This window comes from Saccopteryx bilineata, chromosome 8, assembly GCF_036850765.1.
Source record: "Saccopteryx bilineata isolate mSacBil1 chromosome 8, mSacBil1_pri_phased_curated, whole genome shotgun sequence".
NCBI lineage: Eukaryota > Metazoa > Chordata > Mammalia > Chiroptera > Emballonuridae > Saccopteryx > Saccopteryx bilineata.
In genome coordinates, this window is record NC_089497.1 from 42,649,295 (window position 1) to 42,662,943 (window position 13,649).

A 13,649-nucleotide genomic window follows, 5' to 3' on the forward strand; every position below is an offset into this window, starting at 1 on the left:
GCTTGAGTTTTCTTAGAAGCTTTCAGAAATGAATGGCAGCGATACAAGCGAATGGACAAATTTTGAAATCTATGTATTTCTTGAGGAAACGTCCCAGTTGTTTTCCAAAGTGGTTGTAATATTCCATATTTTCAACAGCAATGTATGCAGATTCCAGATACCTTGATAATTGTCAGTCTTTTTTAATTCTAGCCCTTGGGTGTAAAGTGGACTCTTGTAATTTTCTTTTCTTTTTTTTTTTTTACAGGGACAGAGAGAGAGATAGACAGGGACAGACAGAAACAGAGAGAGATGAGAAGCATCAACCATCAGTATTTCGTTGCGAGACCTTAGTTGTTCATTGATTGTTTTCTCATATGTGCCTTGACCACGGGCCTTTCAGCAGACTGAGCAACCCCTTGCTCGAACCAGTGACCTTGGGTCCAAGCTGGTGAGCTTTTGCTCAAAACAGATGAGCCCACGCTCAAGCTGGTGACCTCAGGGTCTCGAACCTGGGTCCTTTGCATCCCAGTCCAATGCTCTATCCACTGAACCACCACCTGCTCAGGTGACTCTTATCATTTTCATGTCTCTAAGTAGTAGAATATTTTCGTATTTTTACTGACCAGTTGTATAGCTTCTTTGGTAGTTTGTCTTAATTGTAGGCCATTTTAAAATCAGGGTGCTTCTCTTACTGAATCATAAAAGTTCTTGGTATATTCTGAATAAAAGGTCTTTCTCAGATATATACAGTATTGTGCAAATATTCTCACCCAGTCTGTATCTCAAAAAAAAAAAATTACTAAAGTATGGTTGACCTACAATAAACTGAACATATTTAAAATGTACAACATGATGACACATGTATACACCTGTGAAACCATACTCTACAATCAAAAATGAACATACGTGCTCTGGGGGGATAGCTGGGTTAGAGTGTCCTAGGGATATACCAAGGTTAAGGGTTCTAACCCCTATCAGGGCACATACAAGAATCAACCAATGAATGCATAAATAAGTGGAACAACAAATTGATGTCCATCCTGCCCTCATATTTCCTGAGGTACTTTATTAATTCCTTCCTCTTGCCCTCATCCTGTTCTCCATGAAACTACTAATCTGTTGTCAGTACACACTTGTTTTTATTTTCTAGAGTTTTATATAAATGGAATCCTTCAAACCGACTGGTGGTGGAGCAGTGCATAGAGCATTGACCTGAGATGATAAGGTTCCAGGTTTAAAACTCTGCGGTCACAGGCTTGAGCAAGGGCAAGGGGTCACTGGCTAGGCTGGAGCCTCCTGATCAAGGCACATATGAAAAGCAATCAATGAACAACTAAAGTGTAGAAACTACAAGTTAATGCTTCTTATCTCTCTCTTCCCTCTCTCTTTGCCATCCTGTCTCTGTCTATAAATAAATAAATAAATATGTAAATAAATGGAATTCTCCAGTATATACAGTACTCTTTTTTGTTGTCTTTTATGCACCATACTTTTTTTTGGGGGGGGGGGTTCATTCACTTTGTTGTATCAATAACTATTTTTTTGTTGCTAAGTAGTATTCTATGGTATGGATATATCAGGTAGTCAATATTTGTGGACAGTTTTATTGTTTGCAGTTTTGGACTATTACAAATAAAGATGCTAGAACATCTGTGTACAAATTTTGTACAGGGTGTGGCAAAAGTAGGTTTACAGTCGATCATATAGAAAATAATAGATTAATAAAAATAATACAAAAATAAACTGTTTCATGTACTCACAACTGTAAACCTACTTTCGTCCCACCCTGTATGGACATTTGCTTTCATTTAACTTGGATAATACTTTGGTAAATACCAGTAGGATAGCTGATTGATATGGTGAGTGTGCCTTATTTTAAAAACTGCTAAACTGCCTGACCAGGCAGTGGCACAGCGGATAGAACATCGGACTGGGACACGGAGGACCCTGGTTTGAAACCCCGAGGTCACTGACTTGAGTGCAGGTTCACCAGCTTGAGTGTGGCATCGCTGGTTTGAGCGTGGGATCAGAGACATGATCACATGGTCGTTGGCTGGAGCACAAGGTTGCTGGCTTAAGCAAGGGGTCTGCCACACACACACACACACACAGCTCCCTGTCAAGGCACATATAAGAAAGTAGTCAATGAACAACTAAGGGGCACCTGATCAGGCGGTGGCGCAGTGGATAGAGCGTCAGAATGGGATGCGGAAGGGCCCAAGTTCGAGACCCCGACGTTGCCAGCTTGGGCACAGGCTCATCTGGTTTGAGCAAGGCTCACCAGCTTGGACCCAAGGTCGCTGCCTTGAGCAAGGGGTTACTTGGTCTGCTGAAGGCCCATGGTCAAGGCACATATGATAAAGCAATCAATGAACAACTAAAGTGCCACAACGAGAAACTGATGATTGATGCTTTTCATCTCTCTCCGTTCCTGTCTATCTATCCTTCTCTCTGACTGTAAAAAAACAACTAAGGGGCTGCAACGAAGAATTGATGCTTCTCATCTCTCCCTTCCTGTCCATCTGTCCCTCATTCTGTCTCTCTGTCTCTGTCACAAAAATAAACACAGTAGAAACAATATATAATAAATAAAAATTAGTAAATAAAAATCTTTTTAAAATAATTGCTAAACTTTTCAAAATTTTATCATTGTATATTTTCAACAGTATATTATGAAAATTTGAGTTCTACCATATACTTGCAAACACTTAATATGGTCAGTCTTTTAAAACTTCAGTCATTTTAATAAGTGTATAGTGGTATTTTGTCGTGACTTTAATCTGTATTTCCTTACTGACTAATGATGCTGAGCATCTTTTTATGTACTTTTTGCCCATTTTATTGGTTTACTTGTTATTTACTAACTCTTGAGAGTTCTTTATATATATTATGGATATATATCCTTGTTAGATACAAGATATGTAGTACTTCTCCTAGTTCCTGTGTTATCTTTTAATTTTCTTTTAATTTATTGTGATTTTACAGAGCGAGGAAGAGAGAGAGAAACATTGATTTGTTGTTTCACGCATCCACTGGTTGACTCTCGTAAGTGCTCTGACGAGAGATCAAACCTACAAATTGGCATATTGGGACAAGGCTCTTAACGATTGAGCTATCTGGCTAGGGCTTCTTTTATTTTCTTAACAGTGTTTTTTAAATAGTAGTTGTTAATTTTAAGTCCAATTTATCAATTCTTTCTTTTATGAATCGTGCTTCTGGTGTCATATCTAGGAAATCTTTGACTAAGACAAGGTTGCATAGCTATTTCTCCTGTTTTCTTCTAGAAGTTTTATAGTTTTATAATATTTAGATCCAATGTGCTTTATTTATTTATTTATTTATTTATTTAGAGAGAAAGAGAAACAGGGGCAAACAGGACAGGAGAGAGATGAGAAGGATCAACTCATCGTTGTGCACTTTTTAGTTGTTCATTGATTGCTTTCTCTTTCTTTCTTCCTTTCCCTTTCCTTCCCTCCCCTTCCCTTCCCTTCTTTCTTAGCAGGGGAAGCAGAGAGATAGACTCCCACATGCGCTGCCCCAACTGAGATCCACCCAGGAAGCCTCCTATAAGGCAATATTCGGCTCATCTGAGGCATTTCTCTGGCAACCAAACTATTTTTAGCGCCTGAGGTGGAGGCTCCAGGGAACCATCCTCAGCACTGGGGGCCAACTCCTTCCAATAGAGCCATTGCTGCAGGAGTGCAAGAGGAAGGGGAAGGGAGGGGTAGAGTTGCAGTTGGTTGCTGCTTCTGTGTGCCCTGACCAGAAATTGAACCCAGGATATCCACATGCCAAGCTGATGCTCTACCAATGAGCCAACTGGCCAGGGTTGGTGTTATTTCTTTCTTAAATATTTGATAGAATTCACAAGAGAAGCCATTTGGGCCTGATATTTTCTTTATGGGAAGGATTTTAACTATGAATTTAATATCTTTCACACATATAAAGCTATTCAAGCTACCTACTCTTTTCATCAATATTTGATTTTGGGGGGTAGCAGTTTTATTTTTTTATTTTTAAAAATTGATATGAGCCCTGGCAGCTGGTTGGCTCAGTGATAGTGTCAGCCCAGTGTGTGGAATTCCTGGGTTCAATTCCTAGTCAGGGCACACAAGAGAGGCAACTATCTGCTTCCCCTCCCCCCCCCTTTCTTCTCTCTTTCTATTCTCCTCCCACAGCCATGGCTTGACTGATTCCAGCGTGTGCAACTGGGCGCTGAGGATAACACCCTCAAGCCTCTGCCTCAGGAGCTAAAAATAGCTCAGTTGCCAGCAGCGTCAGATGGGCAGATCATTGGCCTCAGAAAGGCATTGCTGGATGGATCCTGGCCAGAGCGCATGTAGGGGTCTGTCTCTGTATCTCCTCTACTCTCACTTAAAAGAATTGATGTGAGAGAAACATTTTTTTTTTCTGAAGTTAGAAACAGGGAGGCAGTCAGACAGACTCCTACATGTGCCTGACTGGGATCCACCCGGCATGCCCACCAGGGGAGGATACTCCGCCCATCCGGGGCACGGCTCTGTTGCAACCAGAGCCATTCTAGCGCCTGAGGCAGAGGCCATAGAGCCATCCTCAGCACTCAGGCCAACTTTGCTCCAATGGAGCCTTGGCTGCGGGAGGGGAAGAGAGAGACAGAGAGGAAGGGGGGGGGGTGGAGAAGCAGATGGGCGCTTCTCCTGTGTGCCCTGGCCGGGAATCGAACCTGGGACTCCTTTACGCCAGGCCAACGCTCTACCACTAAGCCAACCGGCCAGGGCCGAGAGAAACATTTTTAAAAATGATCTGTACTACCACAAGCCAAACAAGAGAGAGAAACATTGATTTGTTGTTCCACTTATTTATACATTCATTAGTTGATCTTGTGCATGCCCTGACTAGGGATCAGACCCACAAAATTGGTGTATCTGGACAATCCTCTAACCAACTAAGCTATCCAGCTGGGGCTGGGTTGTTTTATTGAGATACAATTTACATACTATTGTAAAACGTTGATGTAAGTGGAGCCATTTAAAAATGAAGATAGATGCCTGACCATGCGATGCCACAGTGGATAGAGCGTCGGCCTCAGAAGCTGAAGACCCAGGTTCAAAACCCCAAGGTCATGTGGGCTCACCAGATAGAGCGCAGTGTCACCAGCTTGAATGTGGGATCATAGACATAACCCAATGGTCGCTGGCTTAAACAAGGGGTCACTTGTCATCTGGAGCCCCTAGTCAAGGCACATATGGGAAGGCAATCAATGAACAACTAAGGTGCCACAACTATGAGTTGATGCTTCTCATCTCTCTCCCTTCCTGCCTGTCTGTTTCTGTCTGTCTGTCTCTTCTACTTAAAAAAATAAATGAGGATAGAGCCCTGAACAGATAGCTTGGTTGGTTAGAGATTCCTCCCAAAGCACAGACGTTGCCAGTTCGATTTCCAGTGACAGGAACAGACTGATGTTTCTGTCTCTCTCCCTTCCTCTCATTAAAATTAATAAATTAATTTTTTTTTCTTCGTGGAGATAGAGCAGCCATTCCAGAGAAACTGCCTTGAACAACTTAGTTCTTGAATATTGAGAATGTTTGAACTGGGCAAATTAACCATTTCAACTGGGTTAAACCAGCACTGCCTTACGAATAGCTGTTTGCAAAGCTAACAAGAAAGCAGACGTCCTGACCGACAGGACTGATGATTATGGACTCTTTCTGAAGATAGATTCAGAAACCAGACCCATACAGCTAGAGCAACTCAGCTTGTTAACCAGTAGAAATTTCTTTCTTCTATTCATGTATTTCTGTCCTTTTATCATAAATAAATAAATAAATAAATACTTTGCCTTCATCCTGTAATGTAGACACTATTTGGGTTTCAGCCTGATATCTGTTATCCATGTCACAATTCTTTTTGATCACCTCCAAAACATTTATTTGTCTCTCATTTTGGCTTTTGGGTTTTTTAGGTTAACAGCATACATACAATTCACCCATTATGGCTAAACAATATTGCACTGTATGGATATGAAACATTTTGTTTATTCATTCATCAGTTAATGGACATTTGGGTTGCATCTACCCATTGAATAATGACGCTGCTGTAAACATTCATATACAAGTTTTGCGTGGACACGTTTTAGTTCTCTCAACTGTATATAGCTAGTGCGAGACTTACGACCATGATTGGTTCCGACAGACTGGTCATAACACGATTTGGTCACAAGTTGAGTAGGCTATATCTACAGTACTGTGAAATGATGTTATAAAAATCTTTAAGTCATATTTAATCATAATTTTCATTATTGTTATATATCATAATTTTCTTTGTTCATTTTATGCCATTTGTATCATCTCTACACCATTTTGTTTTTTATTTTTACATTCGTCAGGTTTAAGTAAAATACTGCATTACTAGTACAACTGGTTTAATATTTGCAAAGACAATTTCCTCTTGGTAGACATCTTGGGAGGGGTTTGATGAAAAATATCCAAGACACAAAACACAAATTGCTGTAGCAAGTCTGGGATAACAGTTGAAATGGTGCACGCGGAAATGGTAGTGCTGCTGGAAGCTGGTCCGCACTGTCATACGCCCAGCTGGGCAACGCTTGCACTGCCAGACCCGGAGCAGTCCTGGCTAGCCATTGTGATTCTAAAGTCAAATGGTTGTAAGTTGCATAGGTCATAAGTAGATCAATATTTGTACCTAAAAACGGAATCACTGAGTCTATGGTGACTCTGTTTAATCTTTTCCAGAACTGCCAGATTATTTCTACTCGAGTAACCTAAGTGACTTGTCCTTCAAAGAATTTGCCCATGTCATTAAGTTGTTGAATTATTGATTTGTTTGCAATTTTCCTTTATTATTCTTTTGTCAGTGTTCTGTAGTGATATTGATTCATTGGTGATATTGGCAATTTGTATTTTTTGTGAGTGTAAGTGTGGTTTTTTGTTTTTTGGTCTTACTAGAGAGCTCTCTTAATTTTATTCTTTCAAAGTAGCTTTTGGTTTCATTTATTTTTTTCCATTGTTTTTGATTTTCATGGGTTTGCTCTTTACTATTTCCTTCAGCTTACTTTAGATTTAACAGAATTCTTTTGCTAGTTTCTTAAGGTAGAAGCTTAGATCCTTGATTCAAAATTTTTTTCATATTCCCACTTGATGCTATAAATGATCCCTTAAGCCTTTCAGTTTAATACTACAGCTTTGATATTCTTTTCATTTTCCTCTGTTCAGTTTTTCTATTTCTCTTGTAATTTCTTCGACACCTGAGTTATTTAGAAGCACGTGGTTTAATTTCATATTTGGGGGAATTTCCAGATAGTTTAGTATTGATTTACTTAGCTTTGGTATGGTTACAGAACATGATTTGCATGGTATCAATCCTCTTCAATGTTATTGTGACATATTTATGGCCCAAGATATGATTCAGTTTGGAGAATAATCTTTGTGCACTTGAAAAGAATTTTTTTAATCTTGTTGGGTGATAATATACTATACACATTAATTAGAATCAGCTAGTTGAAAATGTTATTCACATATTTTACACCCTTACTTATGACCGAGACTTTAAAATATCCAATTGTGGAACTATTTCTCCTGTCAGTTTTTGTTTCATATATTTTGAAGCTGTTATTAGATTCATATAAATGTAAGATTATACTCATTTTAATACTCTTTGATGATAAATATCCCTGGAAATGTATTTTGTCCCAAAATCTACTTTGGTATTGTTAGCCACTCCAGTTTTCCTTTATTTACACGGTTTATCTCTCCCATCCCTTTCCTTTCTTTCTTTAAGATTTTATTTTTAGTCATTTTAGACCCAGGAATGAGAGAGAGAGAGAGAGAAGGAGGAGCAGGAAGCATCAACTCCCATATGTGCCTTGACCAGGCAAGCCCAAGGCTTTCAACCGGAGACCTAAGTGTTCAGGTTGGTGCTTTATCCACCACAGGTCAGGCAATCCCCTTTCTTTGAACAACTGATTCTTTTTTTTTTTTTTTTTTTTTTGTATTTTTCTGAAGTTGGAAACAGGGAGGCATGCACCCAACAGGGATCCACCTGGCATGCCCACCAGGGGGCGATACTTTGCCCATCTGGGGTGTTGCCCTGTTGCAACCAGAGCCATTCTAGCACCTGAGGCAGAGGCCATGGAGCCATCCTCAGCGCCCGGACCAACTTTGCTCCAATGGAGCGTTGGCTGCGGGAGGGGAAGAGACAGAGAGGAAGGAGAGGGGGAGGGGTGGAGAAGCAGATGGACGCTTCTCCTGTGTGCTCTGGCCAGGAATCAAACCCAGGACTCCTGCACGCCAGGCCGATGCTCTACCACTGAGCCAACGGGCCAGGGTCTGATTCATTTTTTTTTTTTTAATTTATTCATTTTAGAGAGGAGAGGGAGAGAGAGAGAGAAGAAAGACAGAGAGAGAGAGAGAAAGGGGGAGGAGCTAGAAGTATCAACTCCCATATGTGCCTTGACCAGGCAAGCCCAGGGTTTCGAACCGGTGACCTCAGCATTTCCAGGTCGATGCTTTATCCACTGCGCCACCACAGGTCAGGCCTGATTCATTTTTATACAAAGGGAATTTCTTAGAGGTAGCACGTTTTTAATAACCAGTATAAAAAATGTCTTTTAATTGGTGTTTATTTACATTCAATTCCATGGTCAATGTTAGTTTCTGTGTTGCTATCTTCTATTTGTCCCATCTATTCTTTGTTGTTTACAACTCTGTATCTTGCCTTCCTCTGCCTTAATCATATTGATTTTTTTTAAAGTGTCTTTTTTTTTTAAGATTTTTAAAAATTTATTCATTATAGAGAGGGGAGAGAGAGAGAGAGAGAGAGAGAGAGAGAGAGAGAGAGAGAGAAGGGGGGAGCAGAAAGCATCAACTCCCATATGTGCCTTGACCAGGCAAGCCCAGGGTTTTGAACCGGCAACCTCAGTGTTTCCAGGTTGACACTTTATCCACTGCGCCACCATAGGTCAGGCTAAAGTGTCCTCTTAATCAGCATTTTGGTTGCTTCTGGTTATTTATTATGAACATTACTGTACAGATGGCTTTCGCTAACTTGGATTATATTAATAGGATTTGTTTCTCCAAACCAAAGTAGTGAGCGGTTATAGGTTGGGCACTGGAGCCACAGAACATGTACACTAATCCTAGCTCAGCCCCTTAACTAGTTGTGACCTTGAGAAAGTTACATTCTTTAAATGTTTCAGAGACTAAAATCAAAGTTCCTACCACAAAGATTGTTGTGTAAATTAAATAAGATAACTTGTATAGAGCATCTACCATAATACCTGATACAGAGGTAAAATTTCAATGTGTTACATAGTAAAGAATGAATATGTTCAGGTTAGGCCTGGCAGGATGCAAGTATTTTCAAATTCTCATTATGAAAAGCCATACTATTATATAAATTACCTACTTATTAGAATTCTTTTTACTATTGTTATTCTCAGTTTCTAATAATTCAACATTAGTTTTTTCTTTGTGATTTCATCAAAAGACCTCAATATTTTCCTCAGATCTGAGCTCTTTAAAAGTAGCTTTAAGCCTGACCTGTGGTGGCGCAGTGGATAAAGCGTCGACCTGGAAATGCTGAGGTCGCCGGTTCGAAACCCTGGGCTTACCTGGTCAAGGCACATATGGGAGTTGATGCTTCCAGCTCCTCCCCCCTTCTTTCTCTCTATCTCTCTCTCTCTCTCCTCTCTAAAAATGAATAAATAAAATTAAAAAAAAAAAAGTAGCTTTAAGTTGTTGTAATGCAAAATTTTGCAGTTCCTCTTTTAGGACACATATTTGTAAGTTTGTTACATCTGATCACGGTTTTTTGTTTTTTGTGTTGTTTTTTTAAATTCATTTTAGAGAGCAGGGGGGAGAGAGAGAGAGAGAGAGAGAGAGAGAGAGAAGGAGGGGAGGAGCAGGAAGCATCAACTCCCATATGTGCCTTGACCAGGCAAGCCAGGGTTTTGAACCGGCAACCTCAGTGTTTCCAGGTTGACGCTTTATCCACTGCGCCACCACAGGTCAGGCTCATCTGACCACGTTTTAAAAAACTTTTTCCCTAACTTTCCTGGAGGAGATGCCTGTTAGAATTGTTGAGCTTCAGTTTGCAGACATTTTTTTACAGGCATTTAATATTCTTTACATCCATGAATGTGGTATATCACCTTCTCCTGTTAAGTCACTAAGTTCCAAAATAAACTTTCTATCTTTTGTAAACTCACGTTTTTACTAAATTACTTCCTCGTAGGCAATATGGATTAGTTTTCTAGCTGATGAGTGCTGATAGAATTTTCCTGATAACTTGTATCTTAACTTTTATTAAATTTAGTTGGTTCTGTATTGAAATGTTGCTCATACATCTTGGGTTCAACTTTAAAGTCTTATCATAATTATCTCCCATTTTTTTTCACAGGTATTAAAACAGAGATGGTCAACCTGGTCCCTACCGCCCACTAGTGCACATTCCAGCTTTCATGGTGGGCGGTAGCGGAGCAACCAAAGTATAAATAAAAAGATAAATTTAACTATAGTAAGTTGTTTTATAAAGATATATTCTGAAAAAAATATGTAAAAAAAAATAAAGAGGCCTGACCTGTGGTGGCGCAGTGGATAAAGCGTTGACTTGGAAATGCTGAGGTCGCCGGTTCGAAACCCTGGGCTTGCCTGGTCAAGGTACATATGGGAGTTGATGCTTCCAGCTCCTCCCCCCCTTCTCTCTCTGTCTCTCCTCTCTAAAATGGATAAATAAAAAATATATATATATTCTGCCAAACTTAGCGAAAATCTGACATAAAGTACTTGGTAAGTAATTATTATTATATGCTTTACCTTGCTGTAACTCTGCTTTATAAATTTTATAAAGTAAAGTTACTTCATTACTTTATAAGTCACCATTACTGTGGAAGCGGTGGGTGGTTAGAAAATTTTACTACTAACAGAGATACAAAAGTGGGCAGTAGGTATAAAAAGGTTGATTACCCCTGTATTAAAAGAATATTAACAGTAATTATTCATTTTGCCCTGGCTAGATAGCTTGGTTGCTTAGAACATGGTCCCAAAGTGTAGAGGTTGCCAGTTTGATCCCGGGTCAGGGCACATACAGGAACAGATCAATGTTCCTGCCCCCCCCCTCTCTCCCTCTTTCTAAAAACCAATAATTTAAATAAAATAAACTGCTTTAACAGTAATTATTCATTTTATGTTCAGAACCAAAGTCAAAGTTGATTTAAATGTTTTCTCCAACATTCTGTAAAATGTATTATGTCTTCCACTCCAACACAGTACCTCACGGCAATTGAGATGTTTGTTCCCTATCGTATTGTTAAGGATCAAGGGCAAGGCCATTTCTGTGCTGTATTCAGTGCCTGACCCATTGTGGATACATTCCTTTACCAAATCTCATATAGGACAGTATACCTGTAGTTTACAAGGAGCACTTTTTTTAAACTTTAAGGACTAGCCATTATCCAGGAATCATACTCTAAATTAGTCCCAAGTTACCCATTAGCTGAATTCCGATTTGGAGTGAAGAGAAACTAGACAATTTTATGTAGAAAGTGGGTGTGGCAAGAGAAGGGGAAGCAGAAACGGGGTAATGTGGTAGTTAAAACTGCAAGTTGGCCTGACCTGTGGTGGCGCAGTGGATAAAGCGTTGACCTGGAAATGCTGAGTTCGCTGGTTCGAAACCCTGGGCTTGCCTGGTCAAGGCACATATGGGAGTTGATGCTTCCAGCTCCTCCCCCCTGTCTCTCTCTCTCTCCTCTCTAAAATGAATAAATAAAATAAAAAATTTTAAAAAAACTGCAAGTTATTAGTGTTTTAACCATAATCAAGTAAATAAGACAAGTCATAAGGAAACCTGCAGAGATAACTCTTAAAATAGGTCATACAGATTTTCTTACATGTAAAATAAACTAACTGAATCAAGTACCTAACAGATGGTCATTTTTAGCATCAGCCATCTGGGAAAGTATGTTAGAGATCAGAAACTGAATGATGGAAGGTAGATAAGTTTATTCTCTAGATTGATGCAAAAGGTCTAATTGTGTGGAAGATCACTCCTAATTTGGCTGATTCTCTATATACTATAGAGAATATTCCTCTCCACCAAGTTCCTTCCAATGTTAAGATCACATCAAGATTCTTGGAGGTGCTGCTATTTAAAGTAACTAGTGATGTGCTGATAGTAGGGGAGGCGATGCGAATGTGGGGGTAAGGGGTACACGAAATATTTCTGTACCTTCCTCTCATTTAACTATGAACTTAAAACCTCTTAAAAAATGTAAAGCCCTTTTTTATTTTTTATTTTATTTATTTTTTTCCTGAAGCTGGAAACGGGGAGAGACAGTCAGACTCCCGCATGCGCCCAACCTGGATCCACCCGGCACGCCCACCAGGGGCGATGCTCTGCCCCTCCGGGGTGTCGCTCTGCCGCGACCAGAGACACTCTAGCTCCTGGGGCAGAGGCCAAGGAGCCATCCCCAGCGCCCGGGCCATCTTTGCTCCAATGGAGCCTTAGCTGCGGGAGGGGAAGAGACAGAGAGGAAGGGGGGGGGGGGGGTGGAGAAGCAAATGGGCGCTTCTCCTGTGTGCCCTGGCCTGGAATCGAACCCGGGTCCCCCGCACGCCAGGCCGACGCTCTACCGCTGAGCCAACCGGCCAGGGCCGTAAAGCGCTTTTTAAAAAACAATAACATGAGGCAGGCCTCTATTTAGACATGAAAAACATCAACTTGTAGTTCTATCACTTTAGTTCATTGATTGCTTCTCTTATTTGCCTTAATGGGGGTGGGGTGCTTAAGACAAGTCAGTGACCTTGGGCTTCAAGCCTGCAACCATGGATATGATCCCACGCTCAAGCTGGTGAGCCTGTGCTCAAGCTGGCATCTCAGCGTTTTGAACCTAGGACCTGTGTCCCAGGTCCATGGTCTATCCACTGCACCATCACAAGCCAGGCTCCCTTTGTTCTTTATTTTTTTTTAATTTTGTGACAGAGAGGGACAGACAGACAGGAAGGGAGAAAAATGAGAAGCATCTTGTTGTGGCACCTTAGTTGTTCATTGACTGCTTTCTCATGTGTCTTGATGGGGTGGGGGGAGGGCTACAGCAGATCGAGTGACCTCTTGCTCAAGCCAGCAACTTGGGCTCAAGCCAGCGACATTTTGGCTCAAGACAGCAACTTCAGGGTTTTGAACTGGGTCCTGTGTCCCAGTCTGTTGCTCTATCCATTGCACCAACACCTGGTCAGGTTCCCTTTCTTCTTTTTTTGTTTTATTTGATGTTAACAAACATCTTCTGTTATTTACGCATTCATTGGTTGATTCTTGTATGTGTCCTGACCCGAGGATTGAACCAGCAACCTTAGTGTATCCATATGATGCTCTTATCAATGAGTTACGCAACCAGGGCTAAATTTTACTTCCCTTTAAAGCCAATGATTCACATTTGCTTAGCTTACTGACATATCCTTAGAGCTCATATACAGTAGGTACTCGCCTGACCAGAAAATCGTGCAGTGGATAAAAGTCTCAGACTGGGATGTGGAGGACCCAGGTACGAAACCCCGAGGTTGCTGGCAATGATTGGTCTCTGACCAACAGAATATGGTGGAAGAAACTGGTATATCTTTTCTTAAGATAGTTCATACAAAAGTATGGCTTCTGCTTACTTTCTTGGATCACTCACT